This window comes from Neomonachus schauinslandi, chromosome 16, assembly GCF_002201575.2.
Source record: "Neomonachus schauinslandi chromosome 16, ASM220157v2, whole genome shotgun sequence".
NCBI lineage: Eukaryota > Metazoa > Chordata > Mammalia > Carnivora > Phocidae > Neomonachus > Neomonachus schauinslandi.
In genome coordinates, this window is record NC_058418.1 from 4,738,399 (window position 1) to 4,753,436 (window position 15,038).

The 15,038-nt window shown below is 41.5% G+C and overlaps 2 pseudogenes; one reads left to right on the plus strand and one right to left on the minus strand.

Moving 5' to 3' along the window:
- LOC123323244 overlaps window positions 1-11,873 on the minus strand; it is a 190,387-nt pseudogene extending 178,514 nt beyond the window's left edge.
- Window positions 690-3,271, plus strand: LOC110573642 (annotated as a pseudogene).
- Window positions 11,874-15,038: the final 3,165 nt, after the last annotated feature.

Here is a 15,038-nt window from a genome sequence, read left to right on the forward strand (position 1 = left end):
ATCAACAGATGAATGGGTAAAGGAGTTGTGGTGTATGTATACAATGGAATATTTTTCAGTCATAAAAAAGAATGAAATCTTGCCATTTGTAACAACATGGTTAGAGCAAGAGAATATAATGCTAAGTGAAATAAGCCAGTCAGAGAAGGACAAATGGCATATGATTGCACACGTATGTAGAATTTAAGAAACAAAACAAACAAGCAAAGGGAAAAAAGATAAACTAGGAAATAGACTCTTAACTATTGAGACCAAACTGATGGTTACCAGAGGAGAGGTGGGGGGGGGAGGTGGGCTAAATAGGTGAGGGAGATTAAGGAATGCACTTCCAGGTGAGCACCTGGTGAGGCGCGGAAGTGTTGAATCACTATATTGTACAACCTGAAATTTTATTATACTGTATATTAACTGGAATTTAAATTTTAAAAACAATAGAACAGTAAAACAAAACAAACAAAAAACACCTAGCACCAAACAATTTCAAGTTTCTGTCTTCACAGGGAGAGGAGAGAAAAAAGAAAGGAAGACTGATGCTAATTTATAAGGCAAATAAAAAATCTGCCTAAAGAACACCGCCACATATTTAAAATATCAGCCTGGTTCTCCTGCTCACTCTCCACTCTATGCACTATAATTCAATAAGGGCAGAACGGTGGAAGTGTGCAAGGGTGAGAGGAAACTGGAGACAGATGGCCTCAGGGTGACAGGTAACCCCTGAAACCTGATGGCCCACAACAGTCGATCATTGCACACCTACACGACCTTAGTGCCTCACCCCAAACTCGCAGAAGAGTGCCCATTGAAAAGAAACCACTTTTCTTTGAGGGTTTATCCTCTGTTTCCTCCAGACTTAAGATTTCAAAGGAAGGTGAAAGGGGGGAAGAGGACTTAAAAAGGACGGTGGGGTGATTAAAAAGAAGAGATGGTTTTTCCAAAGCTGTAGCCTCTGCCCTAAAAGTGATCAATCCATACTAACCTGGGAGAAAGTGTTAAAAAGAGCTCCATCGGCGCCTGGGTGGCTCAGTTGGTTAAGCGACTGCCTTCGGCTCAGGTCATGATCCTGGAGTCCCGGATCGAGTCCCGCATCGGGCTCCCTGCTCGGCGAGGAGCCTGCTTCTCTCTCTGACCCTCCCCCCTCTCATGTACTCTCTCTCATTCTCGCTCTCTCAAATAAATAAATAAAATCTTTATAAAAAAAAAAAAAAAAAAAAAAAAAGAGCTCCATCTAAGACCCCAAAGGAATACACCCTCGAGAAAGTACAGGAAGACAAAAATGTCAACTTGATTTTCAAGAAGCATCACTCCACTGGTGTGACCCAGACGCCACCACCCAGCACCTGGACCCTGCCGTGCCCCCAGTGAAAGTAGGAAAGGAACTATATGGAAGGTTCCAAGTGCAGACTGTGAGGCCTCCAAGCACCCCGGACTCCAGAAGGCCCTGGTGGGGCCACCACGTGCCAGTTAAGGCCTGGGACTGGAAGGCTCTCCTGTGGCCGCCCCTGGTGGCACTGAGCTGCAGTTTTCCATCCCAGCATGCTCCCTCCCTCACAGGAGCCTGCCTCCCCCTCAGGACACCCCCCCCCCTTTCCCCAAAACATTCAGCTTTCAGCTAAGTTGCTCAGGAAACAGGCCAGCTTTCTCAATGCCAAGCCTCAGTCCTTAGGGCTCCCAGGGGTGTTGGGTGTGGGCAGGCATAGCATCCCCATGTCCTCCCGGGGGTCCAGCCAACACTGGCTATCATGATCACTCAAGTCCCCAATTCCCAGGGGCTTTGGTGGCTACTGGCAAGCTCTCCCGGATCCAAGTGGCTACATCTAGAAAGCGTTCATGCAGCCACCACTGGGGTGGGTGGTGTGCCTACCTGGTTCCAAGGGAGTACGAAAAGGGGACCGTGGATGGGCTCCCAAAGAGTCCCATTGTGAGAAAGGGAGAGTCCCAATATGTGGACCCATCGCAGGTACTGGAAAGTAGGAGCTGGGGAAGTGAAAGTGAGAAGTGCTGCTACTTGTGGGAGTTTTCCTCGTGATAAAAATAATAATTACTAATAGAGTATTAAAAACTTAGACTAGTAACATTAACAATAAACATGTCCAGGAACTTATAATATCTTTGAATGACACTAAAGGACCCTGCACTTTGATATGGCTGTTGTGTCTGTTCCTCTTATGTACAAACACATCACCAAGGGGAGAGATGCTGCTAAAAATTACAGAACTATGATCATTTCTAATGGGGAACCAATGGTAAGTGGAGAATATTGAACTGCAGTGGACATGATAAATGCAGCCCATACATCATATTCCCATGCAGGATCCTCTGACTCTGAAGACAAAAGAATTTTATCAGTCACTGTAAGCTGGCAGAATGGCTTCAGGAATGTGACCGTCGGAACAATCTTCTTATCACAGACAGGATTCACAATCACTGGAAATTTCTCTCTTCTCTACCATTATCTCCTCCTTTACTCTACTGGGCACAGGGTGAGATCCACAGATTTGATGCTCAAGCACCTGATTAGAGCCAACTCTAGCCCTGCTTTCTAAAGGAGTCCCCAGACAGTGGCAGCTCTTGATTTGAAAGATTTCCTTGATGATGTCAGATGCAAACTTGTTTTCTATCTTCACAGGGTGGGAACGGGTGTGTCCATCAGCAGCACCTGCCTCTTGAGTATCTTCCAGGCCATCACAATCAGCCCCAGAAACTCCACATGGGCAGAACTTAAAAGTAAAAGCTCCCAGGCGCATTGGCTCCTTTGTTTCGTTGTGCTGGATCCTGCCAATACTGGTAAATCTCTCTTTTCCTGTGTGTGTGACTGGCAAATGGAACAATGCAAACATCACAATGCAAAAGGATTTGGGATACTGTTCTGGGGTAGGTAATAACAAAACCACACTATCACTACAGGCAACATTGTTATCATTCTCTGATATCTGCTGCTTGGGGGTCATGCTGTGAGCCAGTGGCTCCATGGTTTCCATCTTGCATAAGCACAAGCAGTGGGTCAGGCACGTTCATACCAACAATCTCTCCCCAAGATGCATCCCCGGGTCCACAGTCACCCAAAGAATCCTTGTCCTTGGGAGCACCCTTGTATCATTTTATACCGTCTTCCACCTTCCAAGTCTGCACTGTTCTTATTAATAATCCCAGTTGGTTGCTGGTGAACATCTCTGCCTTGAACAACAGATTTTTCCCAACTGTAGGCCTCTTTGTTCTCATGAGCCATGGCTCCAGTGTGTCCAGGCTCTGTTTTGTCTGGACAAGGAACTAAATCTCCTGATGTCATCAGAAACGTAAAGTGGGGCACCTGGCCAGCTCATTCAGTAGAGCATGCAACTCTTCATCATGGTCATAAGTTCAAGCCCCACACTGGGGCTTGAGTTTAACATAAAAAAAAAAGAAATGAAACACAGTTATGTTCATGCACAGCATCCATTGTTTATTCACTCCTCTTCACAGAGCTCTACAGTGATGACAGTCACCTTACAAAAGCTCTTGGACTGAAGTTGTGTCCAATAATAAACCATAAATACAACAACTGTAAATGGAGTACTATGTAATTATTATTTAAATCCTTACATAATTGTTAGTCATGTTTATAGTGGAGCAGTTCGAGTCTATGAAATAAAAAAGACGTGGATCTCACACAACCTGGATATTATGGTGATGTCTCTGAGCATAGAACTTCCAGTTTGACGTAATGTATTTATCCAGAAATTAACGAAGCATGGAATGTCTGGTAAAGTTCCATGGAAAAGGAACAGTATGTGAGATGGCCATTCAAGAAACTGAAAAAACAAAATGTTCTCTGGGAAAAATGAAACAGAATGGGGTGAAGTGAAAATGGAAATCAGGTTCAGGTAGTAGGTGTATTTGGGGCCAAGGTATGAAATTAGTACATTACAACCTTATAGAGATGGTGGTTGTTGGAAAGATAATTATATGAAGGGAGAGAAGCACAGTATTATTTTCCTGTAGATTAAACTGCAGCGGGAAAAATGACAGCACGAAGATGTATGGCTAATTGTTTAAACGACATCAGGTGAGTGAGAGACAAAAAGGCAAAACGTGAGGGTAAAGTGGCATGGATTTTGGCAACTGCAGAGGACAGACTTTTCTGTATCACGTGAAGATGACAATTCTCATGTTGGAAAGAAAGAAACCTGGGGGCACTCATGTCTGTCAGGAGGAAGTGGAGTTTTTGACTGAACCTGTAGCAGCTCAGGACAGTCATTCAGAAGGAAAGTCAGGAATCCTGTTTGTTTATGTGCAGTCTGTGGCAGGAGGGTTTCCACAAGGACAAAACAGTTGTTACTCAAGTACAGCAAAAATTACAATATAGCTAGCGCTGTATTTACCTAATGAAGCTACAGTAAAATATTAAGGATTCAATAATTTGAAGAGAATTCGTTGGACATAATGAATCTTGTTATATTGAACCCTATGGCACAAAAATAGAGAAATACTATTTTTAAGATTAGAGCCACTCAGAAATATTTACCACATGTTAGACCACAAATCAAGATGCAATACACACACACACACGTACATGTCTCTGTGTCTGAATGTGTACGTGCGCTGAGTTGTTAGATTGTCTGTTATTCATCAATAGTACTGGAAAACTGTACATTAATAAATATGAGAATAGTACCACTTGCAATCATTATAATGACAACCTACATTAATCTTATTATACAGTCCTGTTGGCAGTTTACTAGGTTGAAATGCCATGAGATTATATTTCATTATTTTACTTTAATCCTAATGTTTTAACTTGTGAAAAAAAAATCACTGAATAGGGTCAAACAATGTTAGGTTGTAACAAGAGCTATTACCAATTTATGTTCAATACAACAGTGGTAAGTTGGGATTAGATTTACCAATATGCAATAGCATGTTCTTCATTACCCATGGTCTATTTTCTTATTTTTCTATCTTCTGTGTAAATTTTCAGTAATTCTCTACTTTACCTTAATTTAGGAGGTTTTACACTCAATATCTTCATATTTCACCTAGGAATTAGAGCACATCTTTTAAAAACAAATTACAGTACTATTTAGTGTCTTCACAATAACAAAAGGACATGAAAACATTAATCTACTTACCTTCTCCTGAATTTTTAAAAATTGGTGATAGGTATTTAAAAACAATTTTCAAGATACACATATAGGTCTTAAGTACAAAGCACAGTAAAATAGCACAAAGTGAACACATCTCTATTTTGTAGTTAAAAAAACCCAGAAGATTTTCAACCCAAAAAACCTCCCAGTTACTATCTACCACAGTAAACAGTAATGTGACATTTAACAGCACAGATCACTTTTCGAAGTGCCTGTTCGGCACTTTATAGAAATGGACCCATACAGAATAGAATCTTCTATTATTTGGCTTCACATTCCAAATGGTTTCATGAACTCATTCTTATTAACACATGTTGTAGGTCATTTACTAGCATTAGTTCCATTGTGTGGACTCTTAACGTTTAATAGAATTCCATTGTATAAACATCTAACAATTACTTTAACCTTTCCACTCCTGATGCACATGTGGGTGGTTTTCAGTTTCGGGCTATTGTGAATAGCTCTGCTATGTAAATTCCTAGAATTTGTGCTTTGGTGACACATGTACAAATTTCTGTTGGAAGAGTAAATTTCATGGTCATAGGCTTACATCTGTTCAGCTTTCATTCATACTTCCAATACTTTTCAAAATGTTTTGCCAATTTTCACAACCATCACCATCTGTATGAGATCCCGTATTTATCCACATTCTTCAGGGTGGGCTGCAGGGAGAACAGTGTTAGTGAAGCAAACTCCCCAGGCATTTCCCTTCAGTGTGTGGGTGAGAATATAGCACATTTATCTCAACCCTCTGCTGTCAGTGTTTCCCTATGTGGATGAATTGTTTGTTGGAAAGTTAGAGACATTAGTCTCAATAGGCCTTTCTAGGACATTCCTTCTCTGCCAGTAGGTAAGGCTGATAAAATATAACAAATTCAGAGTCCTTTTCCAATTACAGTTTATTGGAATTATATGGGCAATGTGCAATGCTCATTCTAGCAATAAAGAAAAATACACTGTTGTATCTTGCCCATGACCACCATCAAAAAAAACCCAAAAAGGCCCAGCCCTTTAATAGACTTCTGGAGTATCGGAGACAATGCAAAACTGTGCCAGATTCCACCATTTGGAGTCTCTGACAAAGGCAGGCAGTCTCCATCTGGAAGGCTCCCTTGGGGTTTGGACTCAGGTTGGTTTGTTTTTTAAAGATTTTATTTATTTGAAAGACAGCACGAGCAGGGGGGAGGGGCAGAGGGAGAGGGAGAAGCAGACTCCCTGCTGAATAGGGAGCCTGATGCGATGCGGGGCTCAATCTCAGGACCCTGAGATCATGACCTGAGCCAAAGGCAGATGCTTAACCAACTGAGCCACCCAAGCGCCCCTGAACTCAGGTGTGACATAACTAACAGGTAAATTGCTTTTGAAAAGCAGCCATTAGCTTGCTACCGAACATTTGTCAGAAGTGAAGCATGACCCATTCAGGACTTGTGACTGTCTGGTGTTAACATTCCCATATCGATGAGGCAACTTGAACCCTACAACCAACGCAGAGAGATCCTAAAAGACTTGCTGGTCAAATGGAGAAGGTATATTTAAGAATGAATCCTGACTGGCATCAGTAACATCTCAGCTCTATAGGAATAAGTCATATCTGCAGCCTGAAGCAGAGCCCCCGGCACCGTGAGGACCTCAGTGATCCCAGATTCCCCTCATTGTCTGACACTGGTCCACTGATGATTCACCAAAGCTAAAACCTCATGGATTCACTGGGCTGGATGTTTAGCCTCTCTGTTGGACATGCAGAAATGAGAGCTGATGTGGTTGTTTTACTCAGTGGTCAGAATCCAGGATCTTGGGCTACTGCCGAAGTTGGAGTTATTTGACCTGCCACTTGAAAAACTACAGACTGAGATTAAGGGCACCAATCTTTGTGTAAGATGCAGAAACAAATCATCGGTGCTGACATAATCATCTGCGTTCACTCATTCAGAAGCCATGGTGGGCAAACGCCTGTTCACTAAAGAAATGGACTATATTCAAGCTATTGATCAAGCCTGTATTTTCGTTTTTAAACTTTCTTTTTTTTTTTTTTTTAAAGTAAACTCTGCCCGGGCGCCTGGGTGGCTCAGTTGGTTAAGCGACTGCCTTCGGCTCAGGTTATGATCCCGGAGTCCTTGGATCGAGTCCCACATCGGGCTCCCGGCTCAGCAGCCTGCTTCTCCCTCTGACCCTATCCCCTCTCATGCTGTTTCTCTCTCTCTCTAATAAATAAATTAAAAAAAAATAATAATAAAGTAAACTCTGCAGTCAACGTGGGGCTCAAACTCCCAACCCCGAGATCAAGACTCACGTGCTCTACCAGGCCAGCCAGGTGCACCAAACCTGTTTTGTAACTGCCACTGCATGGTACCATTGTGGGTCTTCTGTAGGCTGACATGTTTGGGAGGCCCTCATCTGTTTAAAAAGTCCTCTTATTCTCTATCCTAAAGCTTTCTTTCTTCTAACATTCCCTATGAATTCTCTCTCCTATGACAACCCCAGGCTCTACTGCAGTCCTGGGACTGCATCGATCATGTGAGGAAAAGGGATATAGGAAAAAAGAGATTAATCAGCTGTGTCTAAGAAATCGCGGGGGACATGTTACCTCACTTTTATCCTCAGGCAAACCCTCCAGGTTAGGACAACAGGAGATTAGGTTACAGGGGTGAAGGCAGAATGCAGAGGGATGACGTGGGAGACTGAGAATAGCTTTTGGGGTGGTATGCTCACAAGATGAAACTGAGAAGCACCTGAATTAGGATACTACATCCCATGACCTGTAACTAGTATAGGAAGGCACATGCATATACAATGCCTTCCATCAATCATATGATTTCACAGAAAGGTCCCCACACAATGTGCAACTGAGCCTTACAGGGAAGGCACCACCCTGAAGGAGCTATCTGAAACTTACAAAGGTCAAACTTCTCCAAAGTCAGGACCCAGAAGTTCTGCCACCAAACTCAAGTAATAATCCTCACACTACACCAGAACCAATCCTTATACTCCTATTCTTGTCTCATGATGTGTGGAAACAAAAGAAGCTTCCCATTGCCACTTTAGGAAATGTATGTCTGTGTGCGTGTATTTCATTTCAGGGACTGGGGCATTCACCAGTACTCCACAGTATCCTCCTAGAACACAGGGACTGCATAGACGCTGCTCAGAGAGCTTATGTGCACAGTCATGATATTAGAGACCTACAGAAAGCTGGTTGTCTTGTGTGAGGCTAGCTTCCCTCCCCAAGGCAGGACCTCACCTTGTGTAGATCTGCCTCTTTTATCACGTCTCGAGAACTCTGTCCAGAATGAGGAGTTTCTGACCCTGTTCTTAAGGGAAAGATGGAAGCTTCGTTCATGCAGACAGTAAGAGAATTTCAATGGTACTTCCGGACTCATCTTCCCCTTTCCTCAGATCATCTGCCCACTTCATGCAAGATTAGAGGTGGTTCCAGAACAAAGTATCCACCAATGCATAATAAAGCAAACACTTTAAACACCCAATCCTTTGGTTCTACTCCTGTGCTGCTGATTCAGTTCTTAGAAGCAGAGTAAGCCGCACGTTATGTGGGGTGGAGGCATATCCCATTTACGGTGTTCTGGAAAATTACCAAGGAGGTGACAAGTTTTAAGAATTTAAGTTTTAAGAAGGATTTCTGGATGTACCTATAATGTCCTTTATTCTCATATGAACAAAGAGCTGCACCTGAACTTTCTAAAAGCCACAGCATATCATGTTGCCTTTCGTTACTCTTTATTTTGAATTACAGACACACAAAATGTGCAAAGATTGTATGAAAAAGTCCTTGTAAACTTCACCCCTTCACCCAGGTTCCTCAGATAGTTACATGTTACATAATATTGCAGTATCACTCTATGACCCAGCAAACAAATTTACATCCAAAATCAGGGAAATGTTCCTACCCAAAAGTTGTCACTGTGCTCGAGATTCCTGTAAAGATGATGACTAAGGAGCTGGCTACAAACAGGTGCTTGACACTCAAATCTGTGGACCTTAACCTTCACCTATGACAAAAAGGAGATATACTGGTAAAGGAAGAAGAAAGAAATTCCCCAGGATTCTAATCAGCATCTGTGATAAGAAGACCATTCCTACTGCCAAAAACCTGGAGGCCATCTGATGGTTCGCAATGAGTGGCATTCTTCCTTTGGGAGATGCTGCATGGGAACCTGAAGTTTCGCCTACATTTACCATTTCAAGTGTAAACCAATATTCTTCACTTATGCTTACTTCCCATTAAGACATATTTACTTTAGGGGCGCCTGGGTGGTTCACTGGGTTAAGTGTCTGCCTTCGGCTCAGGTTATGATCGTGGGGTCCCAGGACTGAGCTCCACGTCAGGCTCCCTGCTCAGCAGGGAGTCTGCTTCTCCTTCTACCTCTGCTCCTCCCCGCTCTCTCGTGCTCTCTCCCTCTCGAAAATAAATAAAATCTTTAAGAAAAAAATATTTAATTTTAGCTTCATTAAGAGCCTTCTAAGAGTTGAATGGGGAATTCTAAAGAACACTCACAATGTAAGAATTTCTGCTGTCAAGGCACTTAAAGTCTTCATTCCTCAAAAATCAGGGATGGGACTACTACTAGTTTCATTCTAAGGAGGAGAACTTAGGCACACAGGGTTGAGTGATTTCACTATCTCCAATCCTTGTTTAGCAGCAGACTGGGGACTTAAAGTTACTGGGGGAGGTATCAAAGCACATGATTTAACCATTATGATATACTGAAAAAGCTGGATAGCTATGTTCTTATAATAATCTAGATCTACACTTAGGTGTTTTCATAACTTGTACTCATATTTTAGATTACTGGCATATTATTTATAATTTTGGCTGTGACCAGTTTCCATTTATGTGCAAAGATTTTTTTTTTATATGCCAATACCAATGATGCATGAAGCTTCCAAGACCTTAATAAACCAGATACTCTGATTGCAACACAATACGTCCAGAATTTGCACCATGACCAAGTTGAACTTAATGACTGCAAGACTCCATCAGTATTAGTATGGTAACAGAGAGTCCTGTGTTTTTATGCCAGGAACAAGACACCTGTCACCAGAACTTCAGAACTATCTCATACGATGCGCCACAGTAGGGTAGAGAAAATACTAATGTGCAATTATACCAAGACTGCAAGATACAAGGTCATAATACAAAAGTTAACTATCTTCCTAGGTATCAGCAAGAAACAAGTGACTTGAAAATTTAAAAAAACCACCATTCACATTAGGACCAAAACAAGAAGTTCCATTACAGACACCACTGTGACAACACATGGAAAGTCTGTGATGAAGACATAACATCATTCACAGATTTCCAACTACAGGTCCAAATTCAATAATAAAGTAAATAAACCTCATCACGCAATTTAAATGAATAAAATGACTGTATAAACTGAAGATAAGTGGGCATTTCCACAGATGCCCCTGCTCCTTTGATACCCATTGTCTCAGGAATTTTAAATCATTCTTTTAATTTTCCCGCAGAGTCTGACATTTGATTTGATTCATCTTCAAGAACTAGATTTAGTTCTCACTAGTAAGAATTCTCTCATGCACAGTACAGTGTACCACCTACTTAAGCAATTTACCACACGTTGTGTTTCTAGGGTTTTCCCCAACATGAAATCTTTGGTGATTCCTGAGGTCAAGTCATGGCACGAACGCCATGCCATTGTTTTGTAAAGTTTCTTTGCAGTATGCATTCCCTCATGACTCCAAATGTGAGAACATTTAATAAAAGCCTTACCACAGTTTCTACATCTTTATCTTCATTCTATGTATATTCTGGTGTCTACTCAGGCTTGAATACTGCTTAAAGGCTTTCCCACATTCATGACATCTGTAAGGCTTCTCCCCAGTATGAATTCTCTGATGAACTGTAAGGCTTGAATTCTGACTAAAGGCCTTGTCACATACATTACATTTATATGGTTTCTCTCCAGCATGAATTCTCTTATGTTGAGTAAGATTTGAACTCCCGGAGAAGGCCTTTCCACACTCATTACATTTGTAAGGTTTCTCTCCAGTGTGAGTTCTCTCGTGACCCCAAAGGTGTGAACGGGTGATAAATTCCTTACCACACTGATTACATTTATAAGGTTTCTCTCCAGAATGGATTCTTTTATGTTGAACTAGATTTGAACACTCAGAAAAGGCTTTGCCACACACATTACATTTGTAAGGCTTCTCTCCAGTATGAATTCGCTCATGTCCCCAAAGGTGTGAACGTATCATAAAATCCTTACCACATACATTACATTTATATGGTTTCTCTCCAGTATGGATTCTCTGATGCCTCGTGAGGTTTGAGAACCTGTTAAAGACTTTGCCACACTCATTACATTTGTAAGGTTTCTGCTCAGAATGAATTCTTTGATGAGTAGCTAAGGTTGAGCAATGGCTAAAAGTCTTCCCACACTCTTTACATTTGTAAGGTTTTTCTCTCTTGGGTGTTTTTTGGTGTTGTGTCTGTAATGAAGAATGTGTAAGAACCTTCCCATATTTGTTAAAAATGTTGGTTTTGACACTAGAAGGAATTTTTTGAAGTGAAACTGAAGTCTTTTTGGTAGACTTCTCAACTTGATTACTTTCATGAATTTCCTCTTCAGTTTGAAATCTTTGCAGTTCAGCCAGATGTGAATGAAAGCTTAATCCAAGCCTACTGTCCAAACAGTTCCTATACTTGTTTCCTGAAGAGCCTACCTTGTTTTTTAGTGCCTTATTCGTCATATCATGTTTATAATATTGAGATTTACTATTTCTTATGGAAACACTATGCTTTACAGCGAAATTATTCCAGAATTTGTGATGTTGTTGGTCTTCTCTACAAGTGAGATTTTTATAATGGGATGTAGTCATTCCTTTGTAATTTTTTTCTTCATATAGCCACTGAGTCTCAAATTTGTTCACATCTTGCTGGACTTCCCTCAAACCAAAGTCATCAAAGTCATGACTTACATGTCTTTCCAAAATCAACGTTTGGAATAATTCTCCATTATTAATGTTGTCTTTTGGTGGTAATTCTTTGCTCATACATCTAGTAGAGATATCTGTAATATATAAATAATGACAGGCTTCATATTAACCAGAGTTTAAAGACGGATATTTTATATGAAAAAGTATTACACCAGGGGCACCCGGGTGGCTCAGTCATTAGGCGTCTGCCGTCGGCTCCGGTCATGATCCCAAGATGCTGGGATCAAGCCCCACGTCGGACTCCCTGCTCAGTGGGGGGCCTGCTTCTCCCTTTCCCTCTCAAATAAATAAAGATTAAAAAAGAAAAGAAAAGAAAAAGTATTACACCAAAAGTAGAATTCATAATTAACAGAGTTATCAAGCTTCTCAACCATGGTGTGCAAATGTTCAGAAACACAAAAAAACGTAAGATTCCTCAGTAATGAAAGAGTGATTACATGTAGTTCAAATTATTTTCAGGGAAGCCTATTTAAATGCTCTGTGATCAAAAGTTCCAGTGCCCTGAAAGACAGGAATTTTCCACAGGCACCCCAAAGCCTAAAAACCTCATAGGAGGGATAGAGATGAATCATACTTGAAAAAATATATATATATATTTGGGGCGCCTGGGTGGCTCAGTCGTTAAGCGTCTGCCTTCGGCTCAGGTCATGATCCCAGGGTCCTGGGATGGAGTCCCACATCGGGCTCCCTGCTCGGCAGGAAGCCTGCTTCTCCCTCTTCCACTCCCCCTGCTTGTGTTCCTGCTCTCACTATATCTCTCTCTGTCAAATAAATAAATAAAATCTTTAAAAAAAAAAATAATAAAGTCAATTCTGGAGGGGCGACTGGGTGGCTCAGTCGGTTAAGCGTCTGCCTCTGGCTCAGGTTATGATCCCAGGGTCCTGGGGATCGAGTCCCACATTGGGGTCCCTGCTCAGTGGAGAGCCTGCTTCTCCTTCTCCCTCTGTACCTCCCCCTGCTCATGCTCTCTCTCTCTCGCTCTGCAATCTCTCTCTCAAATAAATAAAATCTTTTTTTTTTTTTTTAAAGATTTTATTTATTTGACAGAGAGAGACACAGTGAGAGAGGGAACACACAGCGAGAGAGGGAACACAAAGTGGGGGAGAAGCAGGCTTCCCCGTGGAGCAGGGAGCCCGATGCGGGGCTCAATCCCAGGACCCTGGGATCATGACCCAAGCTGAAGGCAGACGCTTAACAACTGAGCCACCCAGGCACCCTCAAATAAATAAAACCTTAAAAAAAAAAGGTCAATTCATTACGTAACAATAAAAAAATTAAAAAAAAAAAGGTCAGTTCTTGAATACTTGTTGTCTACAATATTAAAATAATATTCAAGGATAATAAAATATTCTTCTGAATACTTCTTCCAAAAATATAGCCAGGCAAAAGAGGCATACTGCAATGTAATAATCAGTGAATTGTGATTATATACCATAATATATGTAGAAATTATGTGTTAATCATAATAAAAAATAATAAACATGTTAGTAACCCAAGGCAAATCCAGAAGTAATTAATAAATACATTCATTTATTTAAAAATGTATATAGGGCGCCTGGGTGGCTCAGTTGGTTAAGCGACTGCCTTCGGCTCAGGTCATGATCCTGGAGTCCCTGGATCGAGTCCCGCATCGGGCTCCCTGCTCGGCGGGGAGTCTGCTTCTCCCTCTGACCCTCTTCCCTCTCATGCTCTCTGTCTCTCTTTCTCTCAAATAAATAAATAAAATCTTTAAAAAAAATAAAAAAATAAAAAAAAATAAAAAATAAAAATGTATATAGACTTCAGAATTCTAAAGAGCTCACCCATAAGAGAAAAAGAAAGAGGCTGAATTTCAGGAGAAGCACACAATATCATAAACGGAAAATATGTTGAAATCATCCATTGTGAAACAGAAGTTCTGATAAACATGTAATAGTATAGAGATTAACAGTGGGGCTCTGTGACATGGAAATGGCAAAGAAGGGAACTCCAGGAGACTCCAGCAGGAGATGAACTACCAAAAACTCTCAGAATGAACTTTATAAGAACCCTGGAAATTAATCACGGGATTCCAGCAACAAAGGCACACTCTTAATCAAGAAAAAGGTAGCTGCTTTAACTTGCCCTGACTCTGTGCCCTGCATCCCAGCTAGGAAGTGGCCTTGAAGATGGCAGTGTGCAAGGGATACAGGCTTCCCAAACCTCAGGGAAGAGATGGCATCTTCAAAGAATTGTGACTGGTTATTTGTTTGTTTCTTTAATCTGCCTGCTGGCTCCCTGAAGGAGTGGCTCAAAATGCTTGCTTTCTTTGGCCTACCTCAGATCTCTACCTAAATGGAGATAATGACCAGGTGCCATTCGTCACAAACATTTAAAGGTAAGTCTAGTAGCCACTGCCACCTCGGGCAGGGATAACAACTGAGGCAAACAATGGGCAAACTGAAAACCCTGAGGAAAACACTGGGGAGTGAGGTGCACTGGGGAGTAAGGCTTTGAAAATCCCCCACATATTCCAGGGACCCTAGAAGGTTGCAGGCATGCCCAGGACTAGACACATGAGAAAAGACCTGAGAAGCCCCCAAGCATTCCTGCTGACCAGCAGATTCTGAGCAAGCAGTAGTGAAGGATAAGGCACTAAGGCACTGTTGTCTTAAACTTGTACCCTGTACGTTTCATGCACTCCCCAACACACACACACACACCTCATCTACAAAGAGTGGAAAGTTGATTTGTTTTGTGTTTGGTTCCAGCAGTTTCAAGAAATCTGCTGAATCACTAGCTGACCAATAAGCGAACCAAAGGCACCAATGGCTACACGTAACAAAGAAAATACACCACACAAAATTTGTTGAGGGAAACAAACACACACACACACAACAACAATCACAAGAGACATAAAAAAAATACACCAGCCTTGGAGGGAGAATATTATGATTTCCAAAGTTTCAACATATTCAAAATGTT